The sequence below is a fragment of the Ictidomys tridecemlineatus genome, unplaced genomic scaffold (assembly GCF_052094955.1).
Source record: "Ictidomys tridecemlineatus isolate mIctTri1 unplaced genomic scaffold, mIctTri1.hap1 Scaffold_50, whole genome shotgun sequence".
NCBI lineage: Eukaryota > Metazoa > Chordata > Mammalia > Rodentia > Sciuridae > Ictidomys > Ictidomys tridecemlineatus.
In genome coordinates, this window is record NW_027523264.1 from 859,953 (window position 1) to 879,202 (window position 19,250).

The window sequence follows — 19,250 nt, forward strand, 5'->3', positions numbered from 1 at the left end:
TCCTCTCCTGGAGGTTGTCAATTGCACTTTGCAGCATGGGGTGGCTTTGACAAGATGGCCTTTTGTCAGGTGTGGCCACACCTGGCAGGTGGAACCTGAGATGATGGTCAATTGGTACCTTGGGGAACATTCACTATATTGAATGAAGATATTTTTCTTCTCTGTGTTTTTCTCTGGGGAAAAAAATGGATTCAGACAGCAGCTCCTCCCCTCATTGAACCTGCCGCCAGCCCCCCTGGTTGCCTGGTGGAAGGGGCTCCTTCTTGGCACCTGTTATTTGGGAGCCCCTGAGACCAGGAGCGGTAAGTGGAAGAACAGAACAGACCAAGGGAGGACTGTCAGAAAGCGACAGCCCAAGTCCCTGGCTGATGAGAGCTAAGCCTGCCTTCTTAAAAGGCAGAGAATCTGAACAAAAGAGCTCTTTACAAAAAAAATTTAAATGACTTCACAAATTTGGCAAGAAATTCCAAACTCTGTTCGAATGCCTAAGAAGCCATAGCTGCCCAAGGCCGTCCCTAATTACACTTCTGAAGTGGGCTTGAAACAATCCATTTCCATTATCTTTCTTTCTCAGTGGGTTCTGGGAGGGCCTGGGGAATCAATTGCAAAATTCAACTTCAAGTTTTCTTTGCAAGAAACCTGGTGACACGCGATTTAACTGAATTTCACTTGTTAGATACTAATGGCAGATCCGAGCAGGGGCTTGATAGACTGGGGGTTTTCTTTTTGCAGCTAACAAAAGCCAATTCCTGGGAGGTCACGAGTGTGAAGCATGGTTGGCATTCATCATTAGAGCCCTTTCAGTTAATCTTCGGTAAAACCTGGGTAAAATTACAAAGACCTAGAGTCAGCCTTGCAGTCATCATTGCTGGACACAGGAAAGGGGGAAGTGGAGTCTCCTTGGTGTCCAGGGACAAGAAGCCTCTAAGTCAATTATGAAATTGAGAATCCTGAACTTGGATTTACACAGGCAAGTCAGAGCAAGCCTGCTCCAGGCCTGGAGAATTGCCAAGGTGCGGAAGCTCCTGGAAATCACCTTGGAACCATGACCTGGTCCTAAAAGGTCAAGCTCCAAGGTGCCTCACTGGTTGGAAGTTTGTTAGCATGCTCATAATGCAAACCACTCAAGTCAGTATGGTTCAAGCTTATGGGTCTTAAGTCTTTTATTATAAATATATGTTTCATAGTAAATATATGAAATAAAAATTACTCAAGGACCAACTCTCTAAAGTCCACTGCCAAGGGCAACCAATATCATCACTTAGAAAGTATTCTACAGATTTTATCTTGATCAGTCAAAAACATTTGGTCCTTAGAGCATAAACATTTTAAATTACATAAGCATTTTGTTAATATTTATTATTAAATATGTACCACTTGACTCATTATTTCCAGCTCCATTACTATTCCAAATGATACACTGAATTATAAATTAGAAAAATCTGCCTCTTTGGTAAGATACTTAGCAGTAATCTGCAAGAAAATCACATGATACATGTTGAATGTTGCATGGACTATCAATATGAATGATCATCCCCCAGAGTTGTAAAGTGGGAAACCTGCCCAACTGGACTGTGGTCATCTGCCAGTGTGGAACCTGTGTCATGGCCCCCGGTGAAAGTCTCAGGCTTAAAGACCTGGGTGGGCTTCCCTGGGTGAAAATGTTTCTTATGGATTGCTGAAGGTCACGGCTAGATGAGAAAACCATTTCCCATGTGACTCCCTGAGGAAGGGCTCTGGAGGTCTTAGCTCGCTCCTCCATGCTTGGTACACCTCTTGCTGTCCCTCCTGTCCACCTGCAGGCATGAACCTTAGCCAGGACAGTGACTTTGAGTCCTTCTAGCAAATCATGGTGAATTGGTCTTGTGAGTCCTTCTAATAAATCCCAAGACTTGAAGGTGGTCATGAGACACACTTCATTTGGAAAATGGAATAAATATCCCCCAAGGTAAGACATTTCTCCCAGAATTATCCATTATCACACAGCCACCAGCTGAGCACACTGCAGACTTGCTTAACGTGGTGCTCTGTTGTAACACCACAGGAACCAAAGGGAACAAAGCCTGGTGGTGTTACAGCACGGTCCATCCTGACCACACAGGCAAGTGTTGAAACCAGAGGTGACAGACAGCTGCAGCTTAGGTCCTCGGTGGGCATGACGAGCTGGCCCTTACCTCCTCATTTTACAGATGAAGTGATGCAGGCGAGGGAGGAGTCCATGTCCCCATGCAGCCTGATCAGACGCAGCTGGAGGGCCCATGGTACACCAGGCTCCGAGCATCACCTGGAGATAGAAGTACCCATCACCAGGACATCCATGCTGTGTCCAATCCATCAGCAGAAGGACCCCAACCTCCCTTCCCTTGAGTGACCACTGACACCTCTTCATAGATGGGTAGCCATGTGCCTTCCTGTCATGTCCTGTAGTCCTATGGACCCAGTCACCTCTTGGGGGACCTCACTGCTGCCCTGTAGTGGCGCCCCCTTCTCCGCCAATGCATCTTAATTAAGCTTCTACAAAGACCCTCACCATAATTGTTCTTTTTTTTTTTAAGAGAGACTGAGAGAGACAGAGAGAGAATTTTTTAAATATTTATGTTTTAGTTTTCGACAGACACAACATCTTTGTTTGTATGCGGTGTTGAGGATCGAACTTGGGCCGCATCCATGCCAGGCCAGCATGATACCGCTTGAGCCACATCCCCAGCTCACCATAATTGTTCTTGTTAACAAGATGCCAGAAAAGATATCTGTAAAAGAGTTCCGTGTGTTTAGAACGATCTATTTCCTGTTTCTCTGTCTTACAAAAAGCTCAGTTTAACCATGGACTTGATGGTGTTGCTCCCGCTTTTGTGGTAAAACATGTAAAACCTCTGACTGTTCCAAAAAAAAAAAAAGAGACAAAACTTACTTTCTGAGAATTCAAAGAAAAAAAATTACTCTTATGTAGACTCTGGCAAAAATGTAGACGCATGGTCCAGAGAGTTTTAGGCAAGAGCCCCTCTGACCCGACAGCCTTGGCCATGTCCTTCCTCTCCCGACCTTGGTTTTCTCTGGCTTCCTGATCCTGCGTGATTGCACATCCACGGACCACTTTAAGAACCTGCCACCAGCCGGACACAGCGGGTATGGACATCGATGCTGGGGTAACCACCACGATGGCCTTCTCTCTCCTTCTTTTAATGTGGAAGCACGTCTTTCAGATGCCAACTCAACTTGGGAAAGAGAGCGGAAGGGAACGTCCCCTCCCACCAAGCCTCACCTGCCTCCTAAACAAATTCTCTGCAGAGCTGGCCCTGCGTAGCTCTGCGCCTGGTGAGGCCCTAGGCTTGCTGTGCAGGAAGGAGGCACACTTAACACTCATTGGTCTGTGCAAGACATTCGGCCAGTCCTCCAGCTAGGTGGTCACTGAATGAACAAGGAAGGAGACCAGGTTCCAGGCTTCCAGCTTTCTGTTCTGCTGAGATGGGAGGGTAAACTCTGGGGACAGTGCCTGAGGACAGAACCTCACCCACCACCAGGGCAGCACCAGAGGACGAGGTCTGGATCCCCGCTCTGTTGACAGCCCCAGGAAAACAAGTCCGGGAGCCTGGGCACCCTGTTTCCTGCTCAGCTCCCACCCCATGGTCTGTAGGACATGATGAGGGCTCTGGGCTCTGTTCTGGGTGGATAGAAGGTATTGGAGAGTCTGGAGCAAAGGAGTGAGGCTGTTTGTATGGCATTTAGGAAGCAGCCCTGTGGCTGCTGTAGGGAATAAAGGGGAGATGCAAAAGCAACAGCCAGGGACTGCCAAACCCAACCATGAATTTTTACAAAAGAAAGATCATATGTTAAGATACACTTAATGAATCTAAAAAAAATTGTATAATCAGTATAAGAATTTAGGGTTCTTTTGTAATTTTAGTACTTATGGCATTAGGAATTTTGAAATATAGTCTGTAGTACTTCACTTTCACAGTAATGAAAAAAAGTAAATGTTGTATATAAAATTTAGTATTTGGATGTTTAATTTTTTCTTTTGAAAGTCTGGAAATTTAACCCATAATTTCATGTATTCTAATAACCGTGTGCTTTACCACTGGATTACACCCTCACTCCAACTTAATATTTTTGTCACTTGATTTGAGATAGTTCTCACTTGAAGAAATTAGGAATTAGAACTGTGTAATCATTGAATAATCTTATATTCATTTTTTTATTAGGGATCCTGTTTGCACTTTTTATAATCATCAATTAAGAAGCAAGCACCTGGCCATCAAAAAAACGAAAGAAATTCAGAAAAACATAGATGGATGGGAAGGCAAAGATATTGGACAGTGCTGCAATGAATTTATAATGGAAGGACCATTGACAAGAACTGGTGCTAAACATGAACGACATATTTTTCTCTTTGATGGCTTAATGATCAGCTGTAAACCTAATCATGGCCAGACCCCGCTTCCAGGTTATAGTAGTGCAGAATATATATTAAAAGAAAAGTTTGTCATAAGGAAAGTACAAATCTGTGATAAGGAAGATACTTGTGAGTGCAGACATGCTTTTGAATTAGTATCCAAAGACAGCATAATATTTGCTGCTAATTCTGCAGAAGAGAAAAATAATTGGATGGCAACCATTATTTCTCTTCATTATCGTAGTACTCTAGATAGAATGCTAGATTCTGTTTTATTGAAAGAAGAAAATGATCAGCCACTGAGATTACCAAGTCCAGATGTGTATCGTTTTGTGGTAAAAGACTCTGAGGAAAACATTGTTTTTGAAGACAACTTGCAAAGTAGAAGTGGAATCCCCATTATTAAAGGAGGAACTGTGGTGAAATTAATTGAAAGGTTAACATATCATATGTATGCAGGTATGTGAAACTCATTGTGAGTACTTACCTAGGGCCTAATTCCCAAAAGCTTTTAAATGGTGTTCAAAGATAATGTATAAACCCATTTATCCATCATCCAATTTTAATAATTGTCAACTCATGTTTCATCTGTTTCATTACAGATTTAAATACCTACTCCCAGAATTATTTATAAGATCTCAGGAAAAAAAAATGAATTGCCTCCAGAATATTAAAATACTGCAGAATCAAAAGGGATAAATAGCTAATTAAATATTGTTAACTTGATTAGTTATTAAATAAGTGCTCATAAAATTTGCATATTAATGCAAATTTTAAAAATTTGAAAACAATCCTTATTTATCAAGAAAATACCACAGTTGGCAGGAAGAACCAAACTAAAAAGGAAGGGAAATATGGTATTTTGAATTAATTAAACTGAAAAATTGAACATGAAATATGTTTATGCTCTACTTTTTCAGATCCCAATTTTGTTCATACTTTTCTTACTACATATCGTTCGTTTTGTAAACCAGGAATTGCTAAGCTTACTGATTGAACGGTGAGAAAAATGTATATTTTACTTGCATTAATATTTTATGAAAAAAATTAACTGTTCTGTACCTTGCAAAGTGCCTAGTAGCTGGTACCTACTCAGGTAGGTTTTGACATAATTTATTTGGCATTACATTAGATGTATTACCATACTTTTAAAGTAGTGTTTGCTGTTTGTAACATAGTTCTTTTCGGCTATTAGCAATATTCCAAGAGGTAATCTTAAATACCCAATTTAATACAGTTTTTGAAAATATTTTTTAGTTGTAGTTGGACACAATACTATTTTTAAAATATTTTATGTATTTATTTTTACGTGGTGTTGAGGATGGAACCTAGCACCTCACATGTGCTAGGCGAGCGCTCTACTGCTGAGCCACAATCCCAGCCCCTTAAAGACCCAATTTAGAGAGGAAAAAAACAACATTATAGTAAAATTTGTTCTGTTATTTAAGGAAATTTTCCACTTTTTGATTTTAAAACAAATTTGTTATGGAAAATTTCAAACATGTGCAAGAGTAGACAGAAAATATAATGAACCCATTTATCCATTATCTAACTTCAATAATTATCAACACATGTTTTATCTGCTTCCCTACAGATTTAAATATTCTACCCCCAGGATTATTTTGAAGTAGATCTCAGAAAACATATTTCGTCTGTAAATACTTCTATGTGTATCTCTGAAAGTTAAAAATTTTTATTTTAAATAAATCATGTATTATTATTAAGCCTAAAAACAATTCCTTTATTAATATTTAAACATTTTTTGAATTGAAAAATTTTTTTTTAACTGAATGTTTTTACTTAGTGATACTTTAAATGCTTTGTAGTTTAAAAAGAAGAACCTGGCTGGATGTCATGGAATGGGTCTATAATTCTGGTACTTGGGATACTGAGGCAGAAGGATCATTTCAGACTGCCTGTGCAACATAATGAGATCCAATTTCGAAAAACAAAATGTACTAAAATACATATATACATACACAAATATGTATATGCATATGATTATACACACATGTATATGAATATGTACATATATAATCTGAACTACAAAATGATTTTTGTTTTACGTTTATAAACTTAACTAAAATTTTGTCTTGACCCCTATTTCCATTTTGTTCTATGAAATTAAACTTACAAGACTTAGTATAATATGTTCTGAAAATCTATTGTTCTATTTCTGTGTCCAAAATAAGGAAAGTATATTTGCTAGACTTACATTATAGCTATATTTCCTAACTTACATTATAGCTATATTTCCTCTGGTTAGGCAAGGTTTTTGGTTTTTTAATTTTGATTTTTTACCTTACCCACTTAGGTTATGTTCTTAATTTAAAAGTTCATCTTGGGCTTCCTTTTTGAATTTCATACTCACATATTTAAGGAAATTGATTAGTCCGCTTTCATTTTATGATATAAATATTAAGGATAGATGGTTAGATAAGTCCTTTCTTTCACATTATGGTACTGGGGATTGAATACAGGGACTCGCAGAAGCTAGCTAGAGCTCTACCACTGAGCTACATGCTCAGTCTCTTTTATTTTATTTGAGACAGTCTCACTGAATTGTTGAGTTTGACTTTGAACTTGCAGTCCTCCTGCCTCAACTCCCTAGTAGTTGAGATTACAGGCATACACTAAATCTCCCAGCTCTTTATGATCTTTAGAGAAGTTATATTCCTGTGGATTCTTTTCTTGGATCTTTTCTTGGATCTTTTCCATGAACCCTTTTTTGGTTGATTAATGCTAATCATAAAAAACTTTTTATAAAGATTTGATATAAAATCTTAGGATCATATAGCTGAAGGCAATTTTTGTACTTGTGTAGTATGGAGTATTGCAGGGAAGGCTTAACAGTAATTGCACTTTCTACAAAGTGATAGGAAAGGGGATTCTTTGGTCAATTTTTTTGTTGTTGTATTTAAAATATCTTTCATTTATTTATGAACAAATTCCTGTCCTTTTGGTTTTCTTCTTAGATTTGAAATTCCAGAGCCAGAACTTACTGAAGCAGACAAATTGGCAATAGAGAAAGGTGAGCAGCCAATCAGTGCAGACCTTAAAAGATTCCGAAAGGAATATGTCCAACCAGTACAACTTAGGTTTGACCTGAATATTACATTTCTTTTGTGCCATTTTCAGTATATAGTTAACACAAAATTCTTAGCTCTTAATTAAATATAAATATTATTGTTAATTTTATGACAGTTAAATTTCCAAATTTCTTTCACTGTGAAGCTATTTTAAATAAATATCCTGAAGAAATTTATATAAGTATACCATGTTATTTACATCAGCTCTCTCTCTGACATGTGATATATTTACAGATCAAAATAAATGTGTGTTATTATAAGTAAAACTTACATATATAAGCTTGCTTACTGTCAGCTTTCCACTTTATTTCACTTATGTCCCTTTGTAATGGTACTTGGTCCTTGTTTGTTTTTTTATAATTTTTAATATTTATGGAAGTTCTACTGCTTTTTCTACTCTTTATCTTATGTAAAGTTACCTAAGGAATCATTGCAGTAATTTCTATAATAGATTTAATTATAGAGTTGCCAGTTAGGTACTTTCTGTGCTAGATATTACCCTAAGTGCTTTATCTTTTTTTAATCTCATCCTCAAAACACAATTTTTTTTATGGTGCAACACAATGATTATTCTAACTTTGTATATGAAGAAATGGAAAGCTTAGTATGATTAAGTAATTTGAACTTGGGTCATGTAAAGGGAGTGACAGGATGGGACCATATATGACCTCTTGAGCCATTGTGTTTTTGTTTCACTAAGCATTAAAATTTGGAAGCTCCTTTAACCTTCTTATAATCCAAATGAAAACTAAAGTATTATCTACCCCTTATCATTGGATATTGAGTTATCATATTAACTATATATGATCTAAATATTTTTTCTAAATATTGTTTCCTTGATTACTGTTAACTAATAAATTATAGCTTTGAGCTGGATTTATTATTTTCCAGGATAATTACCATAAATAAATTCAATTTTAGAGGAATATTGGTGTTCCTAGCTATATGTCTTTTAGCCAAAACTTTTAACATGTCATTCTTTGTATAAGAAAATGAGATTTTTTACCCATTACATTAGCAAGAAAGAAGAATAATTTTTCTCAAGTAACTGTAATGCATTTGCACTAATCTACTCAAATGAGGCATACATTTATGAGGTCCCTATTATAGGGCAGACAGGAAATAAGATCTTAGATCTCAGTCATGTGAATTCTTTAAATGTTTATATCTAAGCATGTTCTCAGTTGTATACTTGTCGACTTATGGTGAATACAAAAATAATAGACTGTCATGATATGGTTCCATAATATTATGATTTTATTGGGGTAAAAATATACATGAAATAGTTATACATTATACTACTTTGAATAGTTCAATGGCTCACAAAAATATACTCCTATAAAACTTCAGGAATAGCTAAGATTAGACTCCAGTAGTTAGGGAAGACATCTTAGAAGAGGTAAAATCTGAGATTGTCCCGAAGGGATGTGTAGAATTTAGATATGCAGAAAGGTGATTGAAGGTATGGAGGGTACCTAGAAGTAGTATGAACAAAGGTTAAAAGACAGGATTGAGAATGGTGTGCAGAGGAAATAGGTAAGGAAATTGAACTTAGAGGAATGAAGACATTGTATTGTAAGTTGTAATAGAGGAGATTAACTATATTGGGGTAGAGTTGAAGATGGCTTTGAAATTCAAGCCAGTTTGTTAAACTTTTTCTGTGAGCATTGAAGGAATTTTAGTAAAATGTAAGCTAAAATATTTTATTTAGCAATTTATTCTGACATTTTAAAAAAGAGAAAAATTGAGAGAATTTCATAGTGAACAATGATAAACAAACCAGATCAACTGTTAACATTTTATTTTACTTACTTTTATCACATATATTTATTTTTCATTTTTCCCTCAGTTCATTAATCACCTAATCTTTTGAATGTGTTTCAAAATACACTATTTCTTAAATGCTTCAACTTATATATCAATAACATTTCAGTATTTATTATTCATTTGTTCTAAAATGTTCATAACATGAAATACACACATTTTAAGTGTACTTTGGTTAAATTTTAATGTCTTTGTAATTCAAACTCCTTTCAAGATACAGAATGATAGACCACAACCCAGAAAGTTCCCTTGTGCTCCTTCTAGTCAATTTTTGTTGCTACTGCCCAAAGGCAGTATTCTGATTTATCCTGCTATTGACTCTTTTACTTGTCTTAGAATTTTGTATAAATTGATTTTTACACTTTTTTGTTTTTGTTTTGAGGAAAAGGAGAGAGAAGTTTTATTGCTTTGCTAGCAAAAAAGAAACACAGGGGACTCCAGTCCCAGAGGCTTTGATTCTGCTGATCAGGGGGAACAAGAGTTTTTAAAGAAGCATTCAAAGGCTACATTCCTTGTTCTCTGTTCAGGAGTTGTAATTCACTTGTTAATTTAGAAGATAATAATTTCTGAGATCTTTTGGTGCCATCCCCAAGTCTGAATTACTTCATTCCTGTTGTGGGTGTGACTCTGACTAGTATGGGAAAGAAAGGTATGGATTCTATAACTTTCATGCCTGACTCAACATGCTTTTGAGGTTCATCCATGTTGCTTGAATCAATGTTTTTTAAAATTTTATTACTAAGATAGTTATTTCCTTATAAGAATACACCACAGTTCATGTATTTTTTCCCATTGAAGAATACCTGGGCATTTTTTCCAGTGTTTGATTATGAGTAAATTTGCTATGAACTTTATCTTAGAAGTCTTATTGTGAATGTGGGTGTGTGTGTGTGTGTGTATTTCTTTTTTTCCCACTTGGGTAAATAACTCAGAGTAGAATAGCTAGGACATAATGTAGATGTGTGTTTTCTTTTAAAAAGAAACTGTCAAAACTTCTTCTGAACATTCTCACCAGCAATATATGAGTATTCCATTGCTGCATATCTTCACCATTGTTTAGTGATGTTATTCTTCATACCTTAGCCATACTGTTGGGTGTATAGTGGTATCTCACTGTGGTTTTAATTTGTTCTTCCCTATTAACTAATGATGTTGAGAACATTTTACTGTCTCTTATTGGCTAGTCATTCTTCATCTTTGAAGAATAGGTTTGACTCATGTCTATCATTTGTTGAGTTATCTTTTTATTACTAAGTTGTATAAGTATATCGAGTAGGACTGGATATAGTCCTTTGTCAGAAAAAGGTTTTGTAAATATTTTCTCCCAGATTGTGGTTTGCCTGTTAGTTTTCTTAATGATACTTTGATGAGATGAAGTTTTTAAGTTTGATGAAGTCTGATTAGACTTTTTTCTTTTATCTGATCGTAATTTTAAAATTACATCAATACTATAGAAACTAGAAAGAAAATATAAGCAGAACTGTTTGAACTGATATAAGTGGAAATTAGAAGCTAACAATTTATGATCTTTGATATATTTTCTAAGCTCCTGAACTTACCAGACCATAATGACTTAATGTTGTTTTAATATAAATAGCATGATGAAGACTGGTAATTAAATGTACTTGCATAGTCTGAGAGAAATATAGTTGTCTGTGGTAGGGAAATAAAAATCTAACCTGCAAATGGCCATTTGTTGAATTAATGAAGAAAAGTAATATTATTAGGATGTCTCTGGTAGAGAGCATTTTATATTTGTATAGATAATTAAATACTTGCAAGATCAGGAGTAATCATTTTAGTGATATGCAAAACAAAATCACTCTCTTGACAAAAATATTTTTGTCTTTTAAAATGAAATAAGGTTATAGGCATATTTGTAGGTTACAGGGAAATTTGATGATAGCATTTGAATTTATTTATTTATTTATTTATTTATTTATTTATTTGGGGGGCGGTACTGGGAATTGAACAGAGGGGTGCTTTACCAATGAGCTACATACCCAGCCCTATTTATTTATTTATTTATTTATTTATTTATTTATTTATTTATTATTTTGAGACAGGGTCTCACTCAGTTGCTTAGGGCCTTGCTAAATTGCTTAGTCTAGCCTTGAAGTTCAGTCTTCTTCCTGTAGTCTCCCAAGTCACTAGGATTATAGACATGTGCAACGACACTAGGCTAGCACTTGAATTTAGAACCAAATACAATAAATCTTAGTTAATTTTCCATTTTATATGAAAAATACATTAAAAATTTACAGCTTAAAATACTTTTTCAATTTAAAAACTTAAAATAGCTTTTCTATTATAGAGCATGTATTTTCTATATATGAATAAATAAAAGACACTTTTCCTTAACATTAATTGGTGATTAAGCACAGAAACCATAATCTTTATACAAATACATATTTTAAAGTATAACTTTTATGTTTATTTTTATTTTTTTGCAGTACTGGGGATTGAACCCAGGGGCACTTTGCCACTGAGCTACATCCTCAGCCCTTTATTTTTTATTTTGAGATAGGGTCTCACTAAGTTGCCCAGTCTGGCTTTGAACTTGCAATCCTCCTGCCTCGGTCTCCCAAGTAGCTGGGATTACAGGTGTTAGCCACCACTCCTGGCTAAAGTATAATTTAAAAATAATGTACAGTTTGGAGATTGATTTTCTTCTTCTTATTGAAGCACTTAAGGTATTCATTAAAAATGGAGACTCTAAGTATTATATTGATTGTTGCATATAAAACTATCGCCATGGCATTAGAAAAATGAAAGAAGTATAATGAAGAAGTATAGAAGTAAAAACTGTATAATTGAAGATTTCACTAAAATGTGATTCTTTTATTTTACCAGGATTTAAATGTATTTCACCATTGGGTTGAACACCATTTTTATGACTTTGAAAGAGATGTGGAATTGCTTAAAAGACTGGAATCCTTCATTTCAAGTGTAAGAGGTATATTATTTAAAGTTTTGATTGGCTCTTATGTTGCATTTGAGCTTATTTTCAAAATTGTATGACTAAGAATGTGAATTGCTTTCCATTTTTAAAAAGCTGAAATAACATTTGGAATGATCTTTATAGACTCCAGTAAGCTCACATATATTTAGAACCATATAAAGTCTTAGAACCTTGTCTTCTCATATTTTTATTTGTCTGCGATGCTGAGGATCAAATCAAGGCCCTTGCACGTGCTAGGCAAGTGCTATACCATTGAGTTATACTCTTAACCCCCTTTTAAGTTTTTTTTTTAATTTATTTTTTAGGTGTAAATGAACACAACACAACGCCTTTATTTCTATGTGGTGCTGAGGATCAAACCTGGGTCCCGCCCGTGCTAGGAGAGCGCTCTACCACTGAGCCACAATCTTAGCCCCCCCTTTTAAGTTTTAAAGGAGAATATTGCTTTTTAAAATGTCAAAAGTCCTTTTTAATAAATTAAAGCTATTTAATTTTATGTCCCCTCAAGTTTGCCATTTGTTTCCATTAAATAAATAATATATATATAATTTTATGCTTTTTGTTGTTGTTGTTTTGGTACTGGGGATTAAACTCAGGGGCAGGGCACTTGACTACTGAGCCTAATTCCCAGCCCTTTGTTTATATTTTATTTAGAAACAGGGTCTCGCTGAGTTGCTTAGGGTCTTGCTAAGTTGCTGAGGCTTGACTTTGAACTCATGATCCTCCTGCCTCAGCCTCCCCAGCCACTGGGATTATAGGTGTGCATCACCACACCCAGCAATTTTATGCTTTTTTATTCTCCTTAATCTGGTACTTTAATTTTAGATGATTATCAGCTTTTTAAAATAATATTTCCTCTCTTAGAAACATATTCCAGAGGAATACATTTTTTTAAAATATTGGTTTTTTAGTTTTAGGTGGACATATATCTTTATTTTACATTTATGTGGTGCTAAGATCAAATCCAGCACCTGCGATGCTGAGGATCAAACCAAGGCCCTTGCACGTGCTACCTCTGAGCCACAACCCCAGCCCCCAGAGGAATACATTTTTGTGTCTAAAAGATAGGAATTTCCAACTTGAAGTTTCAAACATAGCCTATGTGATAAAATTCCAGGCTATAATATGTGTCATCAAACATATGTTATATTAAGAACATTTGTGTTTTATCTAACAGTATAAGATATTGGCTAAGAATCCTATTAAAGTATTCTTGGCAAGTATTCATGTAAAAACATTGATCTTGCTGGGCACAGTGGCACAAGCCTATAATTCCAGCACCTTGGGAGGTTGAGGCAGGAGGATCAAAAATCAGCCTCAGTAACTTGGCAAGTCTCCAAGTAACTTAAGAAGACCCTGTCTCAAAATAAAATATAAAAAGAGAAGAGCCGGGGATGAAGTTCAGTGGTTAAGTGCTCCTGGGTTCAGTCCCCAATACTAAAACAAACAAAAACATCAATCTCTATGTCTCTGGTTTTCAGAAAATAGGGGGGATAGAGAAACATGGCAGATGATACCACAGGGGTACAGTTGGCAAGACAGATTTGAGAATCACCACAATACAAGCAATTCCATTTCTTCAACAAATAAATTGCAAGCAAAAATGAGACATAAAGGGAGAACCTGTAGTCCTAAGGAAACTTAGGACATATGGACTAAATATAATTAATTAAATGTTATTTATGTCCTTTTAAAACAAATTAACAATAAGAAAAATATTTAAGAGATAGAAATTTGAATATTAACCAAGTATTTGAAGATTTTAAAATCTCACTTTTTGACAAAGAAATTTAGCAGCTCAATTCAAAATAGCTAAGCTATGGAACCGACCTACGTGCCCTTCAAAAGATGAATGGGTAAAGAAAATGTGGTGTATATACACAATGGAGTATTACTCAGCCATAAAGAAGAATGAAAGTATGGCATTTGCCAGTAAATGGATGGAACTGGAGATCATTATGCTAAGTGAAATAAGCCAAAAAATCAAAGGCCAAATGTTCTCTCTTATATGTGGATGCCAACACACAATAACAGGGATGGAGAATAAAAGTTCATTTGATTAGATAAAGGGGAATGAAGGAGAGGGAGTGGAGATGGGAATAGGAAACAAAGTTGAATGAATCAGACATAACTTTCTTATGTTCATATATGAATGAATACATGACCAGTGTAACTCCACCTCATGTACAACCACAAGAATGGGAAGTTATATTCCATCTAGTATGTCAAAATATATTCTGTTATGTATAACTAAAAACAAATTTTAAAAAAGAAAAAAATGATTCATTTTTTATATGTCATAATGACCTAATGATTATTTTAAAAAGACTTAAATATAGACAAAATGATATGATTTTTGAATTTGTTTAAAGAATAACTAGAGCTGGGTATAATGGTGTATGCCTATAATACCAGCAACTCAGGAGACTGAGACAGGAGAATCACAAGTTCAAGACTAGCCTTAACAATTTAGTGAGATCCTCAACAACTTAGCAAGACCCTGTCTGAAAATGAAAAACAAAAAAGGTCTGGAGATGTAGTGCAGTGAGAAAACATCCATGGGTTCAGTTCTTAGTACCAAAAAAACAAACAACAGAGTGAAGAAATGGCATGATTTGGGTTAGATGAAGCAAAAATTTGCCATGAGTTGATAATTGTTGAAGTTGAGTGAACGTTAAAAATTATATGAAGATCTACAGTTATGTCTGTCAAGTAAAAGACATTCTAATTATGTGTTTTTTCTAGGGAAAGCTATGAAGAAATGGGTAGAGTCAATTGCTAAGATCATCAAGAGGAAGAAGCAAGCTCAGGCAAATGGAATAAGCCATAATATTACCTTTGAAAGTCCACCTCCACCAATTGAATGGCATATCAGTAAACCAGGGCAGTTTGAAACATTTGATCTTATGACACTTCTCCCAATAGAAATTGCTCGTCAGCTAATACTTTTGGAATCTTATCTCTACAGGTAGGTAATTGTTATTTCTTGGTCTATTTTCAAAAACCTTGAGCATACCTCTTACCTATTTTTTAAACATTTTGCTACATATCATGACAGCTTAAAAATATCTCATCTATTTTCCTGGGTTTGGAGGGAAGCTCATAGCAGTTTTAATCACAGTATGTCCTGTACGTAAGTCTTCTAACATGTTGCTATATAGACCTAGATTAAGGATGAGCAATCCTTTACAAGAGGAATGGTAGGAAGACTAATGCACTACAATAGTAACAACTATTCAACAGTAAGCCCCTGCCACTATCATTCCATTAAAATCTTTTCTGTATCCAGGAGCCCTCATTTGAAATATAAATATGTAGAGAAGTTATCCTAATGATAAGCAGCCATGTAATGAGTGCTCATGTATAACAAAAACATTACAAATGAAATTGAAATTCTATAATTCTCCCTAATTCATTGCTCTCCTTTCCCCGCAAGAAATAACAACTACCAACCAACAATAAAAAAAAATAACAACTACCCAGAATTTGATGCTTACTCTGTTTGTCTCTCTATATATACACACACACATTTTCCTAAATAAGAAAAAGTATTGGCTTGTACATTTTAAACATACTTATTCTGCATCATGTTTTTACTTATATTCTTTTTGATATCTGTTAAAGTCCATGAATATAGTTCTAGTTCACTTATTTTAGCCATTCTATGAGTATTCCACAGTTTATTCAGTCTCTTTTTGGTGAACTGGTAGATTGTTTGGCATTTTACCTTCTGTAAATAGTGCTTCAGTGAACAGTCTTGTGAATGAGTTCTTGTAACTTTCTGTAAGAGTTTACATAGGAATGTACTTAGCAATGGAATTGTTGGGTCAGCTAGTATGTATATCTTTAGTAATGGAAGATCCTGCTGAATTGTTTTACAAAGTGATTGTATCAATTTTTACTTGCATATTGGAGTTGGAGATTATTTTATCATTTCTTACCAATTTGATATTATTAAGGTTTTGTGGCTTTGGCAATAATAAAATGGAATTTTATTGCAGTTTTTTTTTTCCTGAGAGAAAATATTTTTTCATGTTTGTCATTATCTGTTTTTAAATTAAGTGTAGCAGATCTTTAAATAATCTTGATACTAATCCTTTATAGATAGATTAGGTTGTACTGATTTTTTTAAATTTATTTCTAGGAAAGTCCAGCCTTCTGAACTTGTAGGGAGTGTGTGGACCAAAGAAGATAAAGAGATAAATTCTCCAAATTTATTAAAAATGATTCGCCATACCAGAAACCTCACCCTGTGGTTTGAAAATTAAGTTTTGTTTATTCTTTATTATTGCTTCTTAATCATCATCATAATAAGTCCTATTTAAGCTTGAATTCTGGCTCTAAAGAAGTTTCTTATTTCTTAAGTTAGGTGGAGAAACTTTTCTAAGCCATGGATTTTTTGTTGTTGTTATTAGATGCATTATGGAAGCAGAAAATTTTGAAGAACGGGTGGCAGTACTAAGTAGAATTATAGAAATTCTGCAAGTTTTTCAAGACTTGAATAATTTCAGTGGTGTACTGGAGATAGTCAGTGCAGTAAATTCAGTGTCAGTGTACAGACTAGACCATACCTTTAGGTAAGTTTTAGGCTTAAATATTTCATCCTTTTGGGGAAAGATAAAATTAATATCAAAGAGATTGCTCCTACTGCCTGTCTTTTTGGTACCAGGGATTGAACTTAGGGGCACTCAACTACTGAACAACACCCCCAGCCCTTTTTATTTTTTATTTTGAGACAGGGTCTCATTAAGTTGCTTACAGCCTCATTAAGTTGCTGAGGCTCGCCTCAAACTTCTGATTCTCCTGCCTCACCCTCCCAAGTACCTAGGATTACAACCACTCCTGGCTTGAATTTATCTTTGAATGAATCCATATTTTCCACTTAAATATAGAAATTTAAAGATATTTTAAAAATATATCAATATATACTAGTAAGTTTAGGATTTGTCAAAGAATTTAGGACCTGTACCTCTTTTTAATGTGCTTAACCTAAATATAATAAAGTTTCACATGAATTTCTTCAATGGCACTTTGATAGTCTCCCATAAATGACAAATGATATTAAATATAATCACACAAATAACTTTTTTAAAAAATTTATTTGTTCTAATCAATTATACATGACAGCAGAATGTTCTTTGATTCATTGTACACAAATGTAGCACAATTTTTCATTTCTGGTTGTACACAGAGTAGGATCACACCATTCGTGCAATCATACATGTACCTAGGGTAATGATGATCATCTCATTCTACCATCTTTTCTATTCCCATGCCCCTTCCCCTTTGGCCAATCCAAACTTCCTCCACTCAACCCATCCCCCTGTCCCCATTATGGATTAGTGTCCACTTATCAAAGTAAACAATCGACCTTTGGTTTTGGGGATTGGTTTACTTCGATTAGCATGGTATTCTCTAATTCCATGCATTTACCTGCAAATGCCATAATTTTATTCTCTTTTACTGCTGAGTAATATTCCATTGTGTATATATACCACAGTTTCTTGATCCATTCATCTATTGAAGGGCATCTAGTTTGGTTCTACAGTTTAGCTGTTGTGAATTGTGGTGCTATAAACATTGATGTGGCTTTGTCCCAATAGTATGCTGTTTTTAAGTCCTTTGGGAATAGACCGAGGAGTGGGATAGCTGTGTCAAAATGGTGATTCCATTCTAAGTTTTCTGAGAAATCTCCATACTGTTTTCCAGATTTTCTGTACCAATTGCAGTCCTACCAGCAATGTATGAATGTGCCTTTTCCTCTACATCCTCGCCAACACTAATTTTTGCATGTTTTCTTGATAACTACTCTTCTGACTAGAGTGAAATGAAATCCTAGAGTTGTTTTAATTTGCATTTCTCTGATTATTAGAGATGTTGAACGTTTTTTCATGTTTGTTGATATATTGTGTATCTTCCTCTGAGAAGTGTCACCTTTAGATATAGTCAAAAAAATAATATGGAAAGAACCCTTTCTAAAATTTTATCTTTTAAATTATAAAATAATGTGTTTAGTGTATAGAAAGATTTTATGTCTTTTAATAACAAAATTGAGATTATATTGTAAGTAGATTTTTGTAGCCTACATATTTTTCTCTTTAACACTTTTTTTTTAGTTTGTTGTCAAAAACAAGATTGTTAATGCCTACATAGTTTTCTGTCTCACACATAAACCATAATTTATTCCATCATTCTGTTGTGGAACAATTAAGTTATTTTGGATTTTATTGTTGTGACAAATAATTTATCATAAACCACCCATATGTAGATGTATTTTTAAGAATATGATTATTTCCTGGGGCTGGGGATATGGCTCAAGTGGTAGCGCAATTGCCTGGCATGCGCAGGACATTGGATTCGATCCTCAGCACCACATAAAAATAAAAAAAAAGATGTTGTGTCCACCGAAAACCAAAAAAAAAATAATATTAAAAAACTCTCTCTCTCTCTCTCTCTCTCTCTCTCTCTCTCTCTCTCTCTCTCTCTCTCTCTCAAAAAAAAGAATATGATTATTTCCTTAGAAGTTTCTAAAGATGGTACTTTTGCCAAGTGTTTTCTAGCAAAAAATATGATAAATGGTTCTGGGTATTACTGTATTGAAAACTTTAAAGACTTTATCAGCCAAAATTAAAAATTCTCTTTTTAAACTTGTGTTTTTAAAAAGTGGTGAGATGTTAGCTATTTTCAAATGCATTTATTGGCTACTAGTGATATTGGATATTTTAAAATGTATTTATTGGTCACTTTTATTTTTCTTTATGATTTATTTAATTCATGTCTTCTTTCATTTTTTGGATGTTTGCATTTTTACTTATGGACTTTTTAATATATTAAAGATATGAAGACAGTCAAACTATATCTTTTCAGTGTCTCTTTATTTTGACTGCTTTTTAATTTAAACATTTTTATACTGCCTTGATATATAGACTCATAAATCAATCCAAATTTATGGAGTCTTCCTGTGTTTTTACTATGAAAGACT